The following is a 6,897-nucleotide window of genomic DNA, read 5'->3' as shown; positions in this document are numbered from 1 at the left end:
TTAATTTATCATGCATATGAATTGTGATAATTTGACTTGATGTTCAGATCTAAAAAACAGATCTACAGTATTAATGTGTTGTGTTGTTAGGGAAACAGATTTTAATGTTGATCTGAGATGCATAGCACTAGGGGATCAAAACTAGCAACATCTTGCTATATCCAATTTGGTACACATGTGCTTATATAGGCAATTTTTCTATCTCTTCTGAGTTATACATTTATTAGCAAGTTTATGTTTAGATCTACATTTAATCAACATTAAGGGCTCTTTTTTCTGAAAAAAGCAAATTAGATGGCCAATCAGATAAGCAAATGCATACCTGTTGCTCCAGGGAGCAATGGTGATCTGGAAGAATTTCTACTCCTTCCTGTGCAACAATAGCGATTTGGAAGCTAGAGATCGCCTCCGCCTCTTGCTCTAGGGAGGAGGCGTGCGGGGTTGGGAAGGCGTGCTGGGGTGGAAGACGGGGTTGGGCCCGGGAACTGAGACGAAACGTGTCGGGTAGAGCTTTTCGCGTGCACTTTGTTTCCTAATAAAGAGTGTGAGGACGGATATGCAAACGGATATATGTGCAGACGTTAGCCAGATTTTCTTTTAATCTAACAAAAGATTTGCGTAACTAAGAGAAATGATAGGTACACCTGTCATGCAGAATTTCCTTCCGCCGCTCTCCCCTCCCACCCGGATCTCGCGCGCGACGCAGATAACTCTGCCTCCTTCCAGAAGCTTCTAGAAGGCCCCCTTCCCACTCTCCCACTCCCGCGCGAATGAGCGGCGGCTCGGGCCCCCTCCCCTACTCGATGCGCGATGTGGACGCCGGCGCCTACAACAACGCCAAGTTCCGCCACCGATCTCGCCTCAAGGTGCTGCCTCCGCTTCCGATCCAAACTCTCATTTCGTTGCCAAAAAAAAAAAGATTTTTTTTTTCTCTCTCTAGACTAGGCGTAGCTCTAGTTGAGGCGAAGCTTGATCTTCCTGGCGATCGCCGCGGTGATCTTGATTCCGTGCGGCGTGGGGCGGGGACTCGATTCGTTTGGGGAGTGGGTTTGTTCGATTTGATTGGGTTGTGTCGTTTGGGGGGCTGAGGGTATGGTAATTCGGCTGGAACGAGGGTTTCCGTGGCTTCGGATCTCTGTGTTTAGTAACTGTTGAATTTGTTCCGGTGTAATCACAGGTCAATCATCTGCGCTTCCAGTATCGGATGTTGTGTGTTGATGTATTTATCTGTGCAGTGTCGAGCATTGCGCTGCTTCTCTAGGTTGTTTTGATCTACTTGAGGTCATTCCATTGATTAATCTGCAGTATGTGAGCATGTCTGGTGCTCCATATGAGTTAGTTTCCCAATGACCAAAAATTGACAATAATTTTGTTGTGCTCTTGAGTATTCTAAATAGTACTCCCACAATTTTCTTTGTTTGATTTGTTTTTACTTTTTATAGTCTCCGAGGTGCCATTTTGACCATTACTTTTGATTCTTTATGGCATTAGGACTTGTAAAATTATAATAGTATAAAAGCACTTTTAATGGTAAATCTAGCGATCCAGGGCCTATTTGGTTCACAACTCTACTTTGCAAAGCCATATTTCTGCCGTGCCTACAAAATACAAAAATGGCCTCCATTTGATTTTGGGACATAAATTGGCTGGCTAAAGTTATGTATGTCAAACTTGAGCAGAACTCAATTCTGGACTGGTCACGTATGAGCTTTTTCTTTGCCCCAAATCTATCCGTTGCCCAGGTTTTGGCATGGCCAAAATTTTGACTTGGCTAGTTGGGAGCACAAACCAAACAGGCCCGTAGTGTTCATAAATCCAACTCTGATAATTGTAAACATATTGATGTTCAAAAATTGGAATGTTTGACTGCTCGATTTGCAAGCGTCAAATAAAAAAGAATGGAGTAATTGGAGTAAAAATTAAAATAATCTTGATTGTCTGGACTTTACACTTGTGTTATTTGTCTTAACTCGTATCTGGGATGTCATAGTGTGCTGCTCAGTGACTTAATTTCTGGGAACTGCAATATTACTCTTTTGCATATTTGAAAAGAACTGTAATAGTTTAACTATATTTTGTCTATCCTAGTATCCTCTCTGATGATGGAACGGTATCCCTTTGCATCAGTTGTTTTTCATTTCTTACAAATAGGAAACTTGTATTTAAGGTTGTTATGTTCTCACTAGCTCTTTCCTCTAAGCTTTTATATTTCTCTGATGTAGATGGTTATACAGGCCCTGGCTACTAATAGGAGCAAATACCAATGTGGAAAGTTTACTGTAGGTAAATTCTTGAGTCTGTTGATGGTTTCTGGCATGATGTACTTACTTCTACACAAAAGCTCGGAGGGTTTTGTATCTGGTCAGCACCATGACAAAGAAGTACAGAATAAACATGTCAGGAAAGATCCCAATATTCGCAAATTTTGGAGAAAACCACCAAGGCTGAAGGCTGCCTCCATGTCTCCCTCCGAATGAAATTTCCAAAAATAATTCACTGCTTCAGCAGTCTCCTCCATCTGAGTGGACATCCAAGCAGAAGAAAGTTAAAGAAGCATTTGAACATGCATGATATGGTTACCAAAATTATGCTATGGGTTATGATGAGCTTATGCCTTTGAGCCATAGAGGTGTGGATGGATTAGGAGGTCTAGGTGCTACAGTTGTGGACTCTTTGGACACTGCAATAATAATGGGTGCTGATGATGTTGTTTCTGAAGCATAAAAAATGGATTGAAGACAACCTAATGAAAAGAATCAGTGAGAAAGGCCAGGTTAATTTATTTGAAACTACCATCCGTGTCTTGGGAGGGCTTCTTAGTGCATACCATTTGAGTGGTGGTGATCATGCAGGAGCAGGTACCAGTAACATTTAAAAAGGCTAATCCTGACCGACTTTTGGAAGTTTTGAAGGATTTGGCAGACAGGTTATTATTAGCTTTTACGTCAAGCCCAACAGCTATACCTTTAAGTGATGTTGTTCTTCGTGACCGCTCTGCACATGCAGCTCCTGGTGGTTTAAGCAGTACCTCTGAGGCCTCAACATTGCAATAGGAGTTCAGTTACCTGAGCAGAATATCAGGGGATCCCAAGTATGACAGGGAGGCAATGAAGGTGTTAGAGCATATGCGAACACTCCCAACAGTGGAGGGTTTGGTGCCTATTTACATCAAGTATGAATTATTTTGACCCTTCTGTATTTTGCAACTAAATTACTTTTGCTTGCCATATTATGCTATTGGATTGTATTTTCTTCAGAAATATTAAATTTTAGAGGAAATTGTTATTTTCTTATTCTTATTTTTACATGCAGCCCCAGCTCTAGTCAATTTAGTGGTGAAAATATTCGACTAGGATCTTGTGGTGACAGTTAATATGAGTATCTACTAAAAGTTTGGGTCCAGCAAGAGGAACATCGTGACAGTAGTTTGAACTATCTATTTGAAATGTATACCAAAGCAATGAGAGGGGTCAAACAGCTTCTTGTTCGAAAAACTGTTCCAAATGGATTGGTGTTTGTCAGGGAGCTTCCATATGGACAAAGTGGTGGTTTTAGTCCTAAAATGGATCACCTGGTTTGTAGCTCTCATTGAGCTTATATTTTTTTGCACTTGGATAAGAACTTGATCATCCTTATTATCACTGCCAAGCTTTTAGACCCTTGTGCACTGCCTTCATTTTGCAGGTGTGTTTTCTTCCTGGTACCCTCAGCTCTTGGTGCAACTAAGGGTATCACCAAGAAAGAAGCTGTTGAAAATAATTTTTTAACTGATGAAGACATCGAAAATCTTGAGCTTGCCGAAGATCTGTCCAAAACATGTGTTGAGATGTACTTCGTGACTTCTACTGGACTTGCTCCTGAAATTGCTTATTTCCCCATTGATGTAAGCGGTCTGTAAGTTACCGAGTATCCTATGATACTCCTGAGTTCGATCCATGTTCTTATTTTCTTATCTTTCAACAAATATTTTGATCTTGCAAACTATTGACATGTGGTTTCTACAGGGTAATCCTGAAGGGGGACCCGATGGTGGGAACAAAAGCTCCAAATATGCCAATGATATTATAATAAAACCACTTGATCGTTACAATCTTTTACGTCCAGAGACTGTGGAATCACTATTTGTTTTGCATAGAATCACTGAGGATCCCAAGTAAGAGTTTTGGTAGTTCATAAGTATTCAAGTTGCCTACTTTTTAATTTGCATCACTGTTGGCTCATCTTTTTCTCCCTTTTCCGTGAACAGGTATAGGGTGTGGGGTTGGCAGATCTTTCAGGCTTTTGAGAAGTACACAAAAGCTGATTCTGGTAATTACACATCCTTGGATGATGTCACGAGCCTCCCTCCTCCTAGGAGAGACAAAATGGAAACTTTTTTCCTTGGAGAAACATTGAAATACTTGTATTTGCTTTTTGATGAAAACAATACTTTTCCACTAGATAAGTATGTATTCAATACAGAGGCCCATCCTCTTCCAGTCATGCAGTCTGTGGAACAGGCCTCACATTCTGTATAGTTTCCAAGTGTATCACTGTTGTACTATCATGAGAGAAGTAACATATGTTAGAACTATACTCGAGGAAAACATAGTTGGAGGAATGGGAGTCCCTTGCATGGGCTTCAAGCGACATCAGAATCATTCTTGTAGGAAAGCTCGCAGATCGTGGATTCATCATGGTTGATTTTGAGGATTTGGGTTTCTGCTTGTATTTATGAGAAGGCTCTGTACATCTAACTTCAAATTTTGAAATCAGTTTATCTTCATGAAATGTATGATCCTGTGTCAGCCATCCTTCCTTCTTGCACTATGTTCCACCAAGTTGCTCCAAGGCTACCTGGTGAGTACAACCTGTATCATTATCTCCAGTTATTGCTAATACATTGTTCATTTCAGATTGGGCATGACCCAATGTTATTATAATGTTGTACATTGCAAATAAATCTCTTTAAAAAGTGTCTGGATCTTACATATTTGTGATTGTCTTTAATTTCAGGATAGCCATGATCAAACAGTGCCCTATCACGCTAGTGGATCAACTTCAGGCTGTGGTAACGTGCAAGACAGTAACATTAAAGATTAACTAAGAATCCTTCTTTTATGAATTTCACATGCACCAGTTTAATTGTGTTACATAATTATACTGCATTCCACCAAACTTGTCCAGGGAGCCCATCTGACGTTATTTTGAGAATTGTGTCAGAGTACTTGCATTAGTTGCAGAATAACGTCTCTAGTTTCACTGATTTCTGGCATTTTGGCCATTATTAAATAGTAAACTGTTGCCTTTTAGGTTCAATTATGAATAATTTTTTAGCCAGTGCGTGGTAATTGGTTAAGTGTCTCATTTGGACATGATTAGTGAGTCTTTCCAGCATGCAGTTCTAATATTATAAGCTCATTTCGTAAAAGAATGTTTGCTATTTCTAGTCATCAATAGTTGAATAAGGTGAACCTTTGACATATATTTCCATCAGGGCACCCCAATACCTCACTTGGTTGCCTCAAATAGTTTTGAAGTACCAATTGATGCTTTGCACACTTTGTGCCGTCCAACTCCATATTTCTGTTATGCCGTCTCTTTGGCAACCAATAATGATGGTTAAGTGTCTCATTTGGACATGATTAGTGAGTCTTTCCAGCATGCAGTTCTAATATTATAAGCTCATTTCGTAAAAGAATGTTTGCTATTTCTCGTCATCAATAGTTGAATAAGGTGAACCTTTGACATATATTTCCATCAGGGCACGCCAATGCCTCACTTGGTTGCCTCAAATAGTTTTGAAGTACCAATTGATGCTTTGCACACTTTGTGCCGTCCAACTCCATATTTCTGTTATGCTGTCTCTTTGGCAATCAATAATGATGCTGTTTCAGTTGAGCTGTCTCTGGCACAAAATTTTGCTATTCTTGTTGATCCTGGCCCATTGCCTTTGTACATTTCTTTTTGTGACAGCACCTTTTTGTTTGTGAGGATTGACTGTTTTTCTGTTCAGAGATGGAGCAGCAGTTATATCATTGAAACTAATGGTTGGTTTCTCCATCACATTAGTAGATCTTTGATTGAAGTATATTTCTCTATCAAGTGACTCCTTTGAGTCGTTTAGATTTCTCTCTCCATGAGGATACTAATGATATGTTATGCCATGATGATATCAAATCAAGAATACCAATGGGTAAGGTTGTCTAATATAACTTGCTCTGCACCATTTTGTTCACTGAGCAGTATTCCTACAAAGTCCAAACTATCATATTCATACTGAAGTGTGATTTGGATAGATCATTAAGACTTTGACTGTAGCTGAGAACTGTAACTCGAAGTCCAAACTGTCGCTAAACTTGTATTGGACCGATTTCGGGTGACAAAGATTTGAACTGGATTTTGTTTACGATACATTTCCAACGCTGTATTATCCATTTCCCAAAACGAAGAGGTACACAGTAATGTTGTAAATGGGTACTTGTTTAATTTTGTTAATTTGTATTAGTTCTGTCAATGGAAACAGAGAAACTGTCAAATACATATTTGCGAACCATGACAATGGACAATCATCATAGTTAGAATTTCTTTTTGAGAAACCAAATGGAGAAGTGCCGTTGTTTTCATATGATAAGGTATTGACAATAGTTGATGTGTTTTGGACTTGGTTAATATGTGTTGTGGATACTTGTTATTGTTCATGTCTAACTCGAGTTGACGGTATTTAAAATTGGCGAATTTTTCTCTGTACGCAGAAAAATTACACACACTGAAAGTTCAGGTGTGTACATCGTATGTTTTGGTGTTCATCGGAAGTTTCGATGCGGGTAGTATATATTTGTCGGATTATTTCTTGCAGAGTAATTTTTCGGACGAAATTGAAGACCAATGCATCGGAAGATCCATTGAATGTGGTGG

General features: G+C 39.5%; 1 pseudogene; it reads left to right on the top strand.

Annotated features, from left to right (window-relative positions):
- The first annotated feature begins 621 nt into the window (after positions 1-621).
- Positions 622-6,388, top strand: LOC133928613 (mannosyl-oligosaccharide 1,2-alpha-mannosidase MNS3-like; annotated as a pseudogene).
- The last annotated feature ends 509 nt before the right edge of the window (positions 6,389-6,897 follow it).

Source organism: Phragmites australis, chromosome 9 (assembly GCF_958298935.1).
Source record: "Phragmites australis chromosome 9, lpPhrAust1.1, whole genome shotgun sequence".
NCBI classification, from domain to species: domain Eukaryota; kingdom Viridiplantae; phylum Streptophyta; class Magnoliopsida; order Poales; family Poaceae; genus Phragmites; species Phragmites australis.
This window is presented reverse-complemented; position numbering and strand designations above follow the sequence as displayed.